The following is an 18,523-nucleotide window of genomic DNA, read 5'->3' as shown; positions in this document are numbered from 1 at the left end:
TTGAGAAGGAAGTCAAGGACTGCCCAGAGAAGTTGTGGATTTCTCATTGGAAGTGTCAGGGTGGACTTTAAGCAACCTGGTCTAACATAAGTTGTCCCTACCCATGGAAGGAGGTTGGATATAAAAGATATCTAAGACATCAAGTATGTTGTCTGGTTGTCATATGATATCTCATACATGTAATCCAATTTCACATAGGCATACAGAAAAAGTTCCTCCAGTTCAGCAAATTATACCAGGAGTTGTAGCAGTGTCAGAGACTGAAAACAGTTTGTGCCTCAAACATTGATGTATAAAGTTTTGCTCATTATAAAGAAGCTACAACCAAAGAAGCCTCCCTGAAGAGTGGGACTTTGGACTGAAAGTCAAATTGTTGATTATATAAAGGGAAACCCATCAGTCATCTCAGGCTGAGGGAAAGGTATGCATCCACAAAAGGCCAAAGCCACCAGCTGCAACTATCCCGGGCTGAGTGTGGGGTGGGGGAGAGCCCAGCTCACAGAAGCCAGGTTTACACAGACTCCCCCCAACCGAGGGGGGAGGAGGAGGTTTTGGGTGCATGGTGCAACCTCTGGTGAGAGGCAATAAACACCCATCCTCCATTACACAAACTGGCCCAGCTGTGGAACCCCCAACCCCACAGGCCACATCCACAGGACTTTCACGTGAGAGGCAGCTGAGGGGGAGCCATAATCCATCAGAGACCCCCCAGAATGCTCCCCAGAGGCTTTGCACCACAGGACTGCACGTGATGAAACAGATCCAGAGCCTGCTGTGAGAGACTGCCCCCTCCCCAGGGGGACAGGCCTGGACATTGCCACCTGGCTCGAGGGTATATGAACCCATGGGACTCTATGCTTTCACCACCAAGAGGACCAGCTGGAGAGGATCAACAGAACATCATTGGGATCCACGGAGTGGTGATATTTTCCTTATTCCCAGTCACTCTCTTTCTGTCCTCCCCACCTATTTTCTGTTTCTTCCTTTCTCTTGCTCTCTCTCTCTCTCTCTCGCTCTCTCTCTCTCTCTCTCATATTTACTATCAAATAAAACCCGTACTATTGATTGGCATATGGTCTCGTTTGCACCTTAATTCAAGCAGAGGTATTTCTAAGAACCTCAGTATTTGGATCTTAACAAGGGGATGTCTGAGACCAATAATGTGCTAAAGAGAACAGGAAGAGTTTTAAGGACTCTTGTGCAATTTGTAATGAATTAAAATACAGTTTCAGCAGTGATTTAAGTATATGATGAACAGCTGATGGTAATTTTCAGCATTAGAAAGAGAAACCATATTGAAATTGCTGTCACAAAATAAATGAACTTGCATTTTATTTTTTAAATGGAAGCTCTAACCCATCAGAAACACCTAATTTTGCATGGACTTCCTCTCTTGAAACAGGTCAAGAGTAAGGAAGGGTCAAGGTAGTAAAAATTTTTTCAGAAATTTCTCATCTGTAGAATTTTACAACTGTGATCTGAGCACTAGAAAGGTTTTTAACTCATCTTTTATTGAAAAGAAGTATTGGCAGTAGGAATGTCAGGTTGGTAAAACTCCTTTTTTATTGTAGATACTTGCCTCATTGTCGCTTTGGTAGAGTTTCAACACAGTACAGTTTAATCACTGAGGACTGTAAATAAACTTCATTGTTGTGCAACCTAATCTCCTATTTAGGTTTTACTTAGGTTAGAATGGAGGCTTCATACTCGCTGGGCAGTTTGACACTCTTATCACAGCCCTTAAATTAATTTTATTTTTCCTTCTTTTATTTTCCTATACAAATATTTCTGTTTCTATTATTTATTGTTAGAATGATGCACAGATTCGAAAAATAAAAACTTGATTTTTCCAAAATGTTAGTGTTTTCATCAGGACAACAGAATATATACTTTTTAATCTGTTTGGCCTAAAAGAGTGTAGTTCTTAAACCAATACAACATATTCCCTAGCCTGCCCTTGGATTGACTTGCATGAGCTGTAGTCTTAAATCCCTGTTTCCTCCAATAAGAGGGATTCAGAACATTAGGCAGATCATGCAATATTGTGCTGCATAATCTTTTCCCCAGTGGTTAGTGTGCTGTGGATGATGGAAGTTAGATGACTTGAAATGTAACAAATTCAGATGAAGAAAAGCTTCACATTTTACTTTAATTCTCAGAGTGTCTCGAGCTTTCTTTGGCCACATAGTTGAGTCTCTCTTATTTTTAAAGCTCAGGGCTTTTGTAGTCATCCAGGCACTATACTTGTGCCAAAACAAACTGGTCTGGGTAACATCTTCTAAAATGCCAGTTTATCTTCCCTGACTAGGAATAGTCTTGCCTGCATCAGCTCCTGCATCAGGTGTTACGGAAAACTCAGGACCCACTTTTTCTAACTAGAATGCCACAGAGGTACCTAGAATAGTGGAAAATCAGTTTCTGAGATAACTACTGTCAGTGTTACAGAAATAGCCTAGATCTATAAAGCAGTGCTTATACCAAGTTACAACACTTTAAGGCTCAGGCTTGACCAAAAACATTTCTGATAAGTAAAAAACTGGTAAAAACCAAACAAGAAATACAAACGTCTTCCTGGATCATAAACAGAACATTCACATTGATTCTTAATTTTCCTGTGTATGAATTGTATCTTTCACAACTAGATATAGCTCTCCATTATTTCTCACAGAACTGATTTCTGTCTGATGTACAGGTTACTTATTTACAGATAACAATTAATAAAATAGACTGTAATAACACTTATGTGTGATTTCTTCATATATAATTTTCTCTTTCCCTCACACATATGCATGTTCTTGCTCTCTGCATTTATTTCATCATCAGTGTAAAATCTGCCACTGTTTTTTTACACAAAGGGTGAAGGGTCTCAGAGTTATGATTTGAAGGAACAAGATTAGCGAGAGCACACCAAAATAATAAGCAGTATTTTTTAGTTTCAATCAAGAATGTCAAATAACTTCTGGAAAGTACAGGATGATATCTGAGAAGCAAATACTGCAAGAATACTGCTTGTAATAAGAAATAGTCTGAGTTTTATGAGATTTGAAAAGCAACTCTCATCACCTTTACTTAAAATTCAGGGAAGAAACTTGAAAGTAGTATCTAGAAGTCCAATTTCTGCAGCTCCAGACCAAAGGAAATTATGACTAGAAAAAAGAAAACAAAACATATCCAAAACGGTTCTTAAGCATGGAATGAACAGGGTACCTGAGAGGTTTTGCCACATCCAGTCCTGGACAGACTGAAACTTTACTGGGAAAGACCCTGAGCTACTTGACCAAATACTGCTATTGGCCCTGCTTTGAACAGTGTCTCAGTCAAAATCCCCTTCTGGCCTAAATTATCCTAGGTTTCTGTGATTCTAATGTGGAGGAAGAGGTGGGTTTAAGTGGTAGGTTATGCTTATAATGTAAATACCAACAAGGTGAGCTGCATAAAGAACCTATTAATCACTTAAGTAGGTAGGGATACCAGAGGTCCTACTGACCAGTATCCCTCTGAATGAGAAACTGAAAGCTTCCCTCTCCTGTGTTTTCTACTTCCTTACCAAAGTTCAAATCACTTAAAAGATGAGTAACCTTCAAAGCCTATCCAAGATCACTACGTCCATCAGAACCAGAGAGGAGATTTCAATCTTGCCATCCTCCCTTTCATGAACTATATGAATTATGAATCAAACAGAAGATCCACCACATTTTTTTTCAACACACACCAAAAATAACTGATCAATTTACAGCATTTGCACTGATCCAGCATTGCCCAGGGAGGTGACTCAAAGCAATTTTAACAGTTCAGAAAAAAAACCCTTGGCAATCATGTTGAGAGTTTTTCAGTATACTTGGATAGCTGTAAAGACAGAAAGGCTAGTCTTTTACTGACAGTTTTCTTATGGCATATAGTCTTAAATACACAATTAGTGATATCTCACACAATAAATGGTATCTTAAATTGTATTTTTTTTATTGCTTGTGTTTGTGTGCATATTCCTGAAAGAAACTGAATGCTCCTTAAAACATCAAGGTTTACAAAGGAGATGGAATTGCTTCATCTACGAAACACAGACACAGATATAATGTAAGCTTATGTATATCACCTTAATGAGCTACAAGCTGTATTTTGGATATTTAACATTTTATCTTAATTTAATAAACTACAAAGGTACCTCACACACACCTCACATCAATGTAGGCACTTCTCAAGAAGATAAATTTGGCCACTGACTCATGTGACAGAAATAACAGTAGAATTATCCAACAATAATTTAGTTCAAATTGTCATTAGACAGTTAATAGACTCAGTGAAAATCTTCATATATGAAGAGAAAATCTGTTTGTTTCATTTATACATCAAACAGCTATACATTATATATATACATACACATGAAGCTAGTAGATTTCATACTCTAGGCCTAAATCATATTAATGAATCATATTTTAAAGTTATGCATTAATGTTATACATTGTTTTGTAGGTGTGATACTATCTATTCTGAAATGTACAGAAGACAGAAGAGTAAATATTTTTAGAAGGGAATTCTGCAATTAATATTTATTTTAGAAATGTTTTCCCATGTTACCTAAAATAATGGAAAGAACTTTCTCAACTTTCAAATGAGATTGGAATGAGGTTTGCTAAGGGGGAGTAAACAGGCTGAGTTCATTAGACATGAAAGTTTTCTTTGAGGATACTAATATCTAGCTATGAATAAATTAAAATTATTGCAAATGTACTATCATAATCATTGCTACTATTACACATCAGCAATGTGGAATGCTGGAATGACCACAAGTATGCCTACAAATAAAACTTCATAGCCTTCTCTTTTCTTGGTAGAAACTGAAGTGACAAAATATTCACTGAAGGCTGGGATTACCTTACTCTGGGTGGAATTATTCTTTTGTAAGTAGGATCTTGATCAGCTCTAGGAAGCAAAGACAGGAGCTTGGAAATTCATGCTTACTAAATAATGTAACAAAAATACAATTGATTTGTGAAGACCTATATCTACATTGCAGATCACCCACATCCTGGTCTGGATAAGAATTCTTGTAACATTGAGCATATAAATCTTTGAGGCAATACCTAAAAAAGCTGAAAAGGGGTGGCAAATTAAAGATATAAAATTTATCTCAGAGAAAACATAGTCTTGGGACCATAAACATAAAAAACAAACATGTTTTGGTTTTTTTCTTTTAAATTAATTCAAAAGCCTTTCCTGTAAATTGTTACGTGACTTTTTTTTTTTACAATTAATACTGGAGTAAAAGTTAAAAATGCACAAGTATGTTATCTAACTGGAACATGCAGTTACAATGTTTGACCTTGAAACTTTTTGGTACAAATAATCAGAAATGTAGATGGTTTGACAGAACGAGATATGCTCATTATCATAAATTTTCTCAGTTTTTTATACTTACTTTTTGTTAATTCAAACAGACATTTGAGTAGAAAAACGTGGGGATGTGTTCTATTTGTGTTGATTAGGTTTCAAGATTTTCATAGTACATTTTTCAGAGCAAACCTTATTTGGAGCAAATGCAGCAATTACTTTCTCTTGTGAGTCACGATTCCCAAAGCCTTTGAAAGCATTTTATAGGACTTACAGACTTTGGAACTACTTTTGTGTATCACCTGAAAACCATCGGTTCTCATTTTCATCCAAGTTCCAGAGTTCAGTACATACTCCACATAAATACCTATGTGTCTGTCTCTCCTACATACTGTATTCTACACTGTACATGCATGCTTGCATATGGGTAGGTGTGTATAGGAAATGTATGCACTTTGCAGTGTCAGTACCTACATCTTTCTTACAACTCTAGCCAGATAAACTTTTAAAATAAGTGTCTTTCATTTTTAACATAAAATACTCCTTTTGAAACTCAATATAAAATGGGAAAACTAAATAGGAATGTGAGAGTCCAAAAAAGAGAACCAGTAAAAGCATTTGCCTTCTTATTATGACAAAAGCAGCAGATTAAAAAAATAATTTTATTTAATCTTCTATCTTGTAAGAATATAGGGATTCATCAATCAATACGAATAGGACTTTACCAGTATATTATAAGTAGTATACCATGGTCTTCCAGTCCTTACAATGCATATTATCTGAGAGATGAACAAGATGTTTGGTCCAATGCTCACTTTATCAGTGCAGTTTCACTGAAATGGATGGCTTTACCCTGCTTTATATTGGTGAAAAAATCTAGACATTCTATCTTTTTTTTTATACTTAGAGTAGATAGAAGAATGTGATTTATGTGCATCTTCTCTCATTACATTGCATTTATTGTTTTCAAAACATAAGGTAAACCTAAAGTTGTAAGACTTTTTCTTTCTTTTTTTTTTTTTCCTGCTGAATTACTCTGCAATGAAACCACAGTGTTACCATTTGCATGCTGAAAAGCTTTTCCAGGTGACTTGACCATAAATGAGAGTATTTGGGTATGGGGGTGGGGAGAACAGATGAAAGATACCAATACTGAGAGTTTTCTTACTGCCTAAATTCTGTGCCAACGTGGTGTCAATATGAAGGGATTTATTCTATCGGACCTTTTTGTTCAGCTATGCACTTCCTGTTAATTAGATCAATACCTGTGTCTATTAGGAGCTGGTTTAATATCCTTAATGAAGGTTCATTTAAGGTTCATTCTGGTTACAAGGTGGTTCTTTTCTTATATTTTACAGAACTCCTCTTATACTCTGTATTCATTTGTAGGCTGTAAGTGATCTTCATTTAAGGTTTGTGCTTGAAATCTGGAGTAGTTGCACCACTAAGCAGTGAACACAATGAATTAAAAATATTTATAATGTTTAAAGAAATTTTATATTTCTTTTATCCCCTTTAGATGCACCTGCACTTTCATTTCCTACCAGCGCTGCCACTTACCAGTGGCAAGTCCACTTCCTGAACTTGCATGGAAATACATCTAATATGGCAAATCCTTCTCTCTAAAAACGCATCCCTTTCTTTGATTTTAAATGGAAAATCTTTCTCTGTTATACATCTGAGTAAGGGAAAAGTATGTTATAACTGGAAAGTAGGACAAGGCACATTTAAACACCTAACTACCAACAAAGAGGACTACAGACATCACGATCACCAATTTCAATTCATTAAGCCAGCAAAGTTTCAAGGTGCTGAAATTTTTCATAAATCAATTTTGGGTTAAAAAGTTAGTTCCAGCCTTCGTTATGACATATACAGTGGAAATGTGACTATTCTGTATTTAGTACCCTTTGTAGTTACACTATTGTTCAAGAGATAAAAAAATAGGTATCAGTTTTTAGGCCTTAAACATAAAGCTGACATTATTTATCACAGATCAAAGAAAACTAGTACAGAAAGTACATCCCAGAAGTAGCTTTTCGAGCAGAACAGAAATCTGAGTGTGTATTGGTTTTGTTTTACTTACTGTCATCATAAACTACTGTGATGTCCTTTGAAGCTGAATAAAATCCATCAAACTACTTCCTGTGAAGTGATAAGTTAAACTGTCAGTTTAAGGGCTGTCTTTGGATGACTGATATCAATTCTGATTTTATCTCAGGTAAATATTCTAAATGGAGTAGATATCAAGTACTATATGTACTATTTGAGGAACAGAAATAGCCTAAAGTTTCACAATTCTAGTTGCATCATACAGGAGGGAAAAAGAAAAAAACTTGGAAAAAAATGAAGAAAAGACACTACGTAAAAAATGTATTTTGGAGGATAGAGGAATCCACATGTGTGTATAGAATATATGCTATTTATTTTGTTTCACTTTGTTTAGCAGGTGGTAAGGCCTGAGAACCATCACTTTGACTTTTGATTTCCATGGGATCCTCTGGTCTTTTACAAGAAGGAATACATTGCTGCAGCATAATTTTTGTGATATTTTCAGTCTGCATCTCCTCATTTGATAAGCATTAGTCAAACTAGTCACAGACACCAGTACTAGTGAATTTCTGTCTGTTGAGAGAGAAGGCTTCATGATTTCATATAATTTTCAAGATTTTTGGACATTAAACATGGGATGTGGAAATTCTTGACTTGAATTAATCTAATCTTGGTGTCTAACAGCCCGACTTTTTTCCCTCAAGGCACAATAAAAAATACCATCTTATTAAAATACCCAAATTTTTATATTTATTTATACGGAGAGAAAAAGAAATTCTGCAGAGGGCTAGTTAGGAAAGCACACATACATTTTTACTGTTAGTTATTCAAAGTATTAAAATATTTTTCACAATGCTGAATGTGTTCCTGACATGTATCAGCTAACTGGAGAAAGACTACCCAAATCCGTCAGTCAACAAAAAATATTCAAGACCCAAAGGGCAAAGAAAATGTTTTACCTAATCTACCTAATTTTTTTCAGGTTTGAGGTTTTTTTTAATCCTTTCTGTTGTTTACAGCAAGATCTTTTATTGTTTTTTATGTTCAATTCCCAGAGTATAAATGTAAAGATGTAAGTATAACGTTTTACATAAAATAAAATATGCCTTAAAACATGCCAGACATGAGAATTCCTGTCCTGATATCATTTATCTAGAAAGCCAACAAGAGAAAGCAGCAATTTAAACTCCACTTCATTAAGAGGAAATAAATCTACATTGAATGTCCTACCTTCTGCAAAATTCTACTTCGCAGTCTGAACTGAAGCACACTTATGATAATAACCTCAAATGCATAATAGTTTTTTCTTTATAATGATACTTCCACTCCCTTCTGAAGGATAAAATCAGGCTGTGTAAATAAGTCTTTGCTTGCAGAACAAAGATAGCATGCAATAATTTTAGTACTTCCAGGTTAGCAGAGATAAATGTATTTGCAGCACTTCAGCAAAGTGCTCTGACTTCACAGCAAATACAGGCTCTAGAAAATGCATTGCTTTTCCACTTTTATTCTCTAATTCCCAAGAAGTTCCTACAAAAAGAGTAAAAACTTAATATTTTTCCACCATGAAATGATGCAGTTACTCTTTTCTACATTACTTCAAACAGCGTTAGAATTCAAATTCTCTCTTGCCTCAACATTTTAACATTAAAAGGCTTACTATGAAAAACATATATAATATATTACTTGCTCTTCATATTTCATAGCTTTTAGACTACTAGCTAGCTCTAAAAAAAACATGGCTGGAAAAAAATATAATGGGATGTTTAGAAGAAGCATTTACACTGTAAATGGATTGCAAAGTTATCTGGTTGCTCATGTGGACAGTGTTTTATTCTTTATAGCTACCATATTTGATCCCATTTACTTTACAAGAAATAATAAACTTTGTCAGTCTAAGAATTTTGGAGAAGAATTTAGTTTTTCTATATTGTTTCACTTTACACTACTGAAAAAAAAGCATCTAAAATATCCCAAAACTTAGTTTTGTTTATTTGATAGTCATGCAATTATTTTTTTAAGAAAACCTTGCCTCTAGACCTAAAACCAGTTTACTGGACAGTGTTAATTTCTTATGAGAATAGCTTACTATATTGGATAACATCCATTTCTAACTTGAGTTTAATTTAGAATTTAATTTCATTTTAATTAAATTCTTCCTACATGTTGAAGAGACCTATATCTAACCTCATTCAACTTCACAAATGACTTTATGTTAACAACCAATTTATCAACTTTCTCCACAAGGATTATACATACAGAGTGAATACACAAAAGCAAAAGGTGAAAGCAAGACAAAACCCATTCAGCAATACTATCATATGCAAAGGGCAGAAAATATTGTCTCCTTAATTCACCTAATCTAAATTAAAAGAATCGATGACATCTATTTATATAGAACATACTGTTTATTATTATTTAATCATATTGTTGAAACAACGGTGGGTAGTAAAATCAAAAGCCAGAAAAAAGTAATGACCTTTTATATCTATTACATTTAGCTTTATTAACTAACATGATTGATCCTTAAAAACTTTGCTTTATGGGTATACCCAAAGAAAACTCCCTATTCTAAAACACAAGGGACAGCATCACATTGCAGTTGAACAAATAAATCATGTATGGCAGCCAAAGAAGAGAAAATGTAAAACAACATTAAGGTGCATGTTTTTCTTAGACCACTAGCAATTCTTCTCACAACTTACCAACTGCCATCACAGTGTTACAAGTTGTTGTACAAACATTGGAAGAAACAGTCTGAAGTTTATAAAATTATAACCATTAGGCTCCAAGCTTTTATCTCTTATCTTTTACATCTCTCAAACATTGAGATGGAGAAAGTTGAGAAAAGTGTGATCCAGCTTTGGACTGCATAAATTCCATCTATCATTCTGTTAAGTATTTTTTTCTTTGCTTTTTCTAGCAATCATAGATGTTTGGCCTAGATTAAGTACTGCCATAAGTATTTACCTAAATCTGAACTTTATGACAGGAAGATGAAACAATTGAGAATGACATCAATGAAGATGAAAAACTGATGATAAACTTGCAGTAAGGAATATGTCCCAACAGTACAGATGACCCAAGCCCTGAAGAGGCCTATGAAGTAAAAGCTTGAAATAATTAAAGTATGAGAAGATGGATGGGATGTTGTTAAGACTACTAAAGGTGTTTTCATGTCAACAGTATCTAACTTCAGCAATTGCATTTTGAAATGCCTCTGGAGCAGAAGCCCGAGGCCAGACAAGATAAAAGGAATTTTAAATGCCATGAGTTGGCTAATTTTGAGAATTAGAGTGGATCCTACACTCCGTTATTTACTTGCTCTCTTCATACCCTTCATGGTTTTTAGCATTTTTGCAATCATTTCTAGAAGATAAAAAAGACATAAAACTAGGTTCAAAAGCAGTAATTTTCTTACTTCTCTTTTATGTACCCCAATATAACATGCCAATTTACACTCTGGTTTTGTTCAAATTTCTTTATGTGCTCGAGAAGTAAGAGAATTTTCAGAAGTATATTTTAGCTAGTCTATAACATCTGAAAGAATATATCTTGCTTTCTTTTTCAGACCCCTTCATCACAGCCTCAGCTGAGGCTTTGGGTACTTCTGCGAAGAAGGTGAGCAAAGCCCTTAAACTGGATGAGTCAGCAAAGAGAGGTAAAGAAGTGACTATACAGTAAGTTCAGCTGTGGGGGAAACCAAAGGGACAAAATGTTAATGTAAAAGATAACAGATTACCACAGCTACAAGACAAATAAAGCAATCACCTTCCCTTGTTATATCAAACAAATCACCTTGTTATATCAAACAAAATAAATGCAGACATAATCTGAGGAATAAAGGAATCTTTCCAAGGTACTATGGGAAAGTCCCATTTCCAGATCAGGAGCTGTTGTCTTGTGACATGGAAATGTCTCTGTAGTGGAAGAGGAAATGGTGGCAGGTTCTTCTCAAAAGGTTACCATGTTTGCCTAGTAGAAAGGAGAGCCTTGCTGAAATAGGCAACCCATGGGAAAAGAAGTGGTTGGTTACAAGGGTGACTAATTCTGCTCTTTCAGCTATAGGTCAGTTTGTAATCTCTCAAAGAAACGCACAGTGACATGGCTGTGAGGGCAAAAGAAGAGGACTACACAGTGTGTCTAAATGGGTTTGTAGAAAATCACAGATTCATGGTCCACAGTTCTGCATTACAGGAAAAAATAAACCAGAAGCTACAGAAGCTAAATTGGGCAAAGCTGCATAGGAAGCTAAAAAGAGGTTCTCTGTGCTAGGATTCCTGAAACTTCTCCCACAATGCAGAAAACAAGACAGAAAAGTTATTGAGGATGCAAGTTGAAATGTGCTTTTGCTTCATACAGTGAAAAAAGAAGTATAAGGATTATCAGAAAGGGGTCAGGAAGGGAGGAAGCTCATGCAGGAAGGTCAGGCTTCCCTTAAACTGTTGTGAAATCCAAGTTGCTGCATTTTCATATCAAGAGAGTCAATCAGGATTTTAAAGTTAAAAAAGAGGAACACCAATCTATATTTTAGAAAGCTTCAACCATGATGTGCTGAAGTTTCTTGTGCTCATGATGTACTCAACAACCACAAAGTCAAAATATTCTGTATCTTAAAGGTTAGGACAGATGTTGGAAATGGTCACGAAAGAAGCAACAGAGAATTGTCAGAATACACTGACAGTGAAACACAGCAGAGTGAAGCAAGGATACGTGTGAAGTTTAAGAAGTAAAATTATGACATGAGAATAGCTGTTCTTAAACAAGGCTATTGATAGAATAATCAGATCAGAAGCTGGAGGGAAGCATGACAACCATTGGGACATTAGTAGTGGGAGGCACAGTGTACAGGTAATACAGAAGAGGATGTTATTATTGAACAGATGTTCTTTATCAATAATCATAACGCACACACTTCAATATATTCTTGCAGGAACAAAACCATAGTAAATGGTAATAGTAATAAAATCATTATGATTATACTTGATTTTAAAAAAAGGACACTATATTAAAATGTGAGAACTTATTCAGAAGAAAAAAATGCAAGGTAAAAGTTACATTTTTTAAGATGATGTAGAAAATGTACAAGAATAAAATTCTCAAGATTCAGAATAACTGCAACAGAGCCACAAAGAAATAAGTAAGGTCAAAAATGAAACCAATGTGGCTATAGAGTAAGGATAAAAATGACAATGAAAAATCAGAAGAAAAAGTGAAGCTGTGCCTGAGTTAGGAAAGGACAACCATAAGTTCTCACACTTTCAGTGAAGAAATACAAATACAACAAGACATTAAAAAGTTTGTGGAAAAAGTACAAAAGCCAAAACCCCTGAAATAAATCCTTGTTAAAGCACATCAGAAGCAGAAAGCTCATCACAGTGCCTTCACGATCAACAAAGGATTAAGGTATAAAAGAAGCACAAACAGCCAAATGGATGGTTTGTATCTGTGGTGACCCAGACTCTGCGGAGCTGCATATATGGCAAATCCTTTTACAGAGTACTTAGAAAGTAGAAAAGTGAAACTAAGGGTCAGTAGAAGAGGTCACAGAATAAACAGATTAATCAGTAGTAACGAATCACTTACATCAAACAGTATTTATTCAAGTTCTAAAGGAACTTAAGGATGAAAGACCTTAATGACTAATGACAGTGTGTAAACTTTTACTTAACACTGTTTCTATACCAGAGGCTTTGAGAATAATTAACCTGGTGAGAATTTTTAGAACTCCAAGAAAGACCTGGAAAACTGTGACCATTAAGATGGCATTTGTACCAAACAAACCAGTGCAAATTACTCTGAAGAAAAGTATTAAAAGGCACCCAGATAGATAAAAAGTTATGGACAAGGGTCAGCTTTTGAAAGGCAAGGTATGCCTTGCAGATTGAGTGGATTTTTTTTTAAGGAATGAGCAAGCCATAGGATCCATCCCATCTGGTTTACTTAGGCTTCCATATGATGTATACGTTCCATCAGCCGCAGTTCATAAAAGAAAAATCAGGATCAGACCGTTGCTTAGAGAAAAAAGTTGGTCACATGGAACAGTAATTTTATGAGTATGGCAAGAGAGAGTATGGAGTAATGGTGAGCTATCACAGGGAAGAGTATTACTAATTGAGTTGCACAAGAGTAAGGAATAAGACATATGCTGTTCAAGAGATTCACACCACAAATGACGCAGGAAGTGATTAATGAGGTGACAAGTCTGTGATGATATGAAGTTACACATGATCATAACAACAAGTACTATGGTATGGAAACAATAAAATGAAATATTCAATTTAATGCAGAGAAACGCAGTGCAACATAAGGAGAGGAAAAAACTCAAACTCAGCCTTGACTACCCATTAATACTACCCCAGCTTGAGATCTTCAGATCCTTATAGACTGTTTTTGTACTTTTCTCAGTTCTCATTAAAAAGAAATAAAATGTTATGAAATATCAGGAAAGAAATAGAAAATGAAAGAAAACAGTGTTATGCCTTCACATAAAACCACACAAATGCTGCTCCAGCTGTGTTGCATTGACTTTTGAGATGAAAAAATTCAACAGTAAAGAAACAGAGGGGCGACAAGGATGAGCCAAAGTACAGAATGTGCTAGAAAAACATGAGCGGCTGGAAAGGTATATGATCTTGAAAGCAACTAGACAAATCTATGGAAGAAATATCTATTCAGGGTATACATTCTGGCTCCTGAGTCTCAAACACTTTCTAATGGGGTAGTTTTCTAGCACAGTATCATTATGCGATTTCTCTCTCCATTAGGGAAGTGTTATTGGTTACTGTCAGAAACAGGATACTTGACAATATTAACTTTTGGTCTTACCCAAGGGAGCATCTGTTCTTGCATGTTCCTGAGTAGTAAAACAGACAAAATCTGAACCTGTAAAATCTTGGTTTCTTTTTATGTACACTTTTCCATTGGTTTTTTACAACTGGAACTTTATAATCAAGAATTCTCACCCTGTAAAGTTCAGGAAGAGTTTAATTATGGATATAAAAATGCTGTGGTCTTTTCCTAAGTAAACAAAATCTTCTCTGAAACCTCTTTTGTCAAGCATATGCTTGAATACATGTTTGTTCAATACACTCTGTAAATAAGCTGGGAATCTAGAGATCTTGCTGAAGCAGTTTCATCCAGAAACAAGGTGGTGGGGGGTATTCCCTAATATGAACAACAGAAGGTCAGCTTTAGTTAGAGCTAAGGATCTGTTTCGGCTTTCTATTGCCCTCCTCTGTGCCTGAAGGTGGCAGCATCAAGATGCTACAAATTTAGCAGCTATAACCAAACAAAACATCAGTTACTCCTAAAATCAAATTTGATATGCAATTTAAAAATGAATAGTTTAACTAACACATCATAAAAGGGATACATGGATTAAGGGCAATAGGCTGCACTAAATAATTTAAAATAATGTCTTGATTATTTTCTAGGAATCATGCAAAATAGTTGCTCAACAATAGTTTTTAAATAATAAATGCAAGTTACTATGCTTCAGATGATAGATTTTCTTAAAACATATTCATAAAGAAAAATTAAAAAACTTAATATTATCTTGTATTTATTACATCTCTTCATATCCTGTCGCATGTCAGCAAGCAGAGACCATCACTTGTTCATTTAATGTATCACTTTTAAGATCTACATGTAATGTAAATACTGCTTCATCTCTTCAAGATCTTCAAATGAAGCATGACTGGTATCTTTCATAAGGTAGAAGATTTGATACAAAATTCTGGGAATTCAGACACCAGGCTCAGCACAGCTGTATACATCAGAGGTCTGCAAGCAAATGAGACAGTGGTGCAAGCAAACACACACAGTGACTTTGGTCATATTTTCTGCTCTGAAGTGGATATATCAGGACTAAGCAGAAAAGTGACAATGGGAAAGAGCTTAAGCACTTATGCCTTTAATGTTTTTATGAATACAGAAAATACTGCTTCCATTCAAAATCCACTTCCTAGAATAGACCATGCTTGAACTATGAGCTTGCAGGAAGATTTTGAAATTATGTTAAATTGTGCCATTTAATATCACATTAAAAAGGGAGACCAATGAGGTAATTTTATAGATGTCTGTATATAAATCTAGAAGGCAGTAACAAAACATTAGTGTACAAAAATGTAATCACGGACCATTATGATTAACATACAAATGGCAGACTAGGACATCCTTACTTAGGACATCCTTACTTACTTATTTTCAAACCATGTTAGTCTCACAAAATCCTAGAAGCTGGAAGCTGTTAGAAAGTGGGGGATTTTAAGGCAAATGACACCACTTAAATTTGCCATTTCCTACTTGCAAGCTTACAAACTTTGTGGTAATCAGATTTCTGAATTGAAAATACAGGTCTGAGTGCTGTGCACTCTCAGGTACCCTCTAACATTGTCAAAAAGATATCCATGAACTAAAAATGTGACCCAAGTGTCAAAGACCACCCAAGTGTATGCAATTGAGCCTAAAGAATGAGACTTTTTTCAACTGATGGAGGTAGATAAAAAGTACTGTAGGTCCACAAGGTCTGAATAGTACATCCCGATCTGTTTGGGAAGTGTACTTTCACAAAAGCATTTTGTAAGTAAAAAAAGATTAGTTGTTTAAGCAACGGGATTATATTTTAGAAAGTGATCTGCTAATCTCTATCTTGAGAATCAGCATGAAAGGCTCAGTATGTGGTACTGGCAAATTGTGTAACTTCTGTAATGTTTTTCTATATGTATTACTGTAATAGTAAACAAACCTGACATTAAAATCACACAATAATTCCCTTTAATAAGATCTTCACTTCAATTCCCTCAAGCTTTATTATCATAATTCATTCTGTATGAAAATATCATATAGCCAGGCTTTTACTTAAGGTAAAATTTCTGCAAATATTTAGTCATGAAGATTTAAAAATCTTCCCAAATCAAACTGAAGTATAAACATGATATTGTGCCTATTCCAAAAAACGTTATTTAATTTAGGACCTCTAAGCTTTGAATCAAGGACTTTTAACTCAGCAGATAACTTCTGTGCCAAGGTTTTCCATGTGAACTAATTTATACATAAGTTGTCTGGGCTGCAAAATTCTTACAGAATTTTCCTATGTCCTATGCTTTTTATAAAAATAATGTTCATAGATAGGAATATTTTGTTTAACATCTCAAAAGATAAAAACATTATTGCTGTGTTGTCAGCCCCTTCAAAAATCTTTCCACACACATAAAAACGAAGAGAGTTGGGAGGAATCCTGTAGCCATACTGATGACTCTTCCCATGACAGTCTTTCCCAGCTATACCCACTGAAGGAGGAGTCATGTACTGGAAAATTCTGATAGTAGCAGATTGTGAATCTTGAGTTTACCACAGTGTTTATGAAATACATGGTTTCTAAAGAAAAAATATTCTTGTGTTGGACTTTTTGGGCCTTTTATAGTTTGCCTTTCCCCCCTCCTCCTCAAGCCAACAAATGAACACGAAGAAATCAGCAGTAAAATTAACTGGTATCACTGAAATCATGAAGTCAAGCACTCAAGCTGAGTTTCTGGTTGCCAGCACAAAATGAACTAACCTACATTGCTAAGATAGAGTATCTTAACTACAAGATCACATACACTGTTTCTTAAATGATTCAATTTTTTCAGGACACTGAATAGATCTTCCATGGAATTGAAGCACAGTAATGAAGGAAGTTGTTCACTGTAGGAACTCTGTGTGACTTGTTCTAGAAATGGAAACAATATAATACATAAAACACAACAGAAAGAAAAAAAATACAGAAAGAAGAAAAGGATGGCTTCCTGGCTCACACTCTTGAATTCTATCCTACAGAAACAGTTTTTCTTCCTGACTTCAGCAATTGAGAAGAGCACATTTCTTATGCTTAATTATTGCATAATCTTTTTTTATTTTTTACTATTATTACCAGATGTAGTGAAGTGATCCCACCAGCAGAAATGTTTCTTTCTTACAAATGAAATGGAAACTATTAGAAATTTTCCATAAATAAAGTCTTATGTAACCCTCAAGACGCAGAAATGAAGCAGTAAATGTTACCCACATTATGGAGATCTGTGACCTTTCACTATCAGTAATTCTGTTTCCTTTCTACAAATTGGGGTTAATTCAGCCCCTTCACCCAGAAGGATGTTATGAAGATTAATTAGTGTTTGTGAAAAATTCAGATAGTATATTGATGCACACTGCTGAAGAACACTTGAGGAAATTAATCATTTCTTCTTTACAGCAGGAACTGAATAGGCCAGAGTAAATAATATATGGGGCAATGCAATGAACAATTAGGACAAGAAAAAATATTGAAAAACTGCTTATTATCTGAGCAGTATTTACTTTGTGTATTTAATAAGAAAGAAATCCTGTAACTAAAGATTTCTCTAATCCAAATTCCAAAGATACAAACTAAGAATGAGCGATAATTCTGATTCCTCCCCTTCCTAATTTCTGAGTTCTTTGCAAACATAATAATGTTCTCTATTATTTCAATAAAGCAACAATGATTATAATGCTATTTTTATTTTAACTGATTGAAATTTCTGAACCATTTTTAGATCCAACAATTGAAGATCGAATGAACTATCTAATTACCACGTTAAGAAGCCATATTGACGCCAAAGAAAGAGATAGTGGCTAATTCACTGTCAGATTGGAATAAGAGCCAACAGAAACCCACTCTTCTATGCTGGTGACTGATGATTATCACTCACTGCCCACAAGTGATAATATTGCAGAATGGAAAATATGCCAACTCAATCTTTTGCCTCAGCAGACCACAAGAGAATATAAACTATATTTAAGATGGAATATAAAAATAAGCATATAATTAGTGCAGCATTTTAAATAAAGAGTTTTTAATTACTGAAGTCAAAAGCTGCAACTTATTTACAATTGTAGGGAGCACAGTTTTTCCTGAACTCCTGTTGTTACAGACTATAATACATTATCTGGTAATCTTCGCCAATTACAAGCTAGTAGTATTTAGCAACACACGGTGCTGTTAAAAATGTTTTAAAATAATCTTCAGTAAATGCAAGTTTCAACTTTTACTCCAATTTTCAGGTTTCTAATAATAGAGCATTTGAGCCTTATAAATCTTAGAAATCTAATTAGACAATGTTAAGTTCTCTCTAGCTGA

The 18,523-nt window shown here is 34.9% G+C and overlaps 1 protein-coding gene across 26 annotated transcripts in view; it reads right to left on the bottom strand.

Annotated features, from left to right (window-relative positions):
* TENM3 (teneurin transmembrane protein 3) overlaps positions 1 to 18,523 on the bottom strand; it is a 1,310,258-nt gene that overhangs the window by 1,032,522 nt on the left and 259,213 nt on the right. The window contains exons 1-2 of one of the 26 annotated variants that reach the window (XM_069013802.1): positions 8,611 to 8,647; positions 7,415 to 7,473 (exon numbers count right to left, since the gene is read on the bottom strand). The exons of the other annotated variants lie outside the window; for them this stretch is intronic. The gene's annotated coding sequence lies outside the window, so the exon portion shown is untranslated. Of the gene's footprint in view, positions 1 to 7,414; positions 7,474 to 8,610; positions 8,648 to 18,523 lie in introns of those variants that run through there. 26 annotated transcript variants of the gene reach the window in all.

The sequence above is a fragment of the Aphelocoma coerulescens genome, chromosome 4 (assembly GCF_041296385.1).
Source record: "Aphelocoma coerulescens isolate FSJ_1873_10779 chromosome 4, UR_Acoe_1.0, whole genome shotgun sequence".
NCBI lineage: Eukaryota > Metazoa > Chordata > Aves > Passeriformes > Corvidae > Aphelocoma > Aphelocoma coerulescens.
The sequence above is the reverse complement of the archived record's forward strand: the minus strand, read 5'-3'. Positions and strand labels throughout refer to the sequence as shown.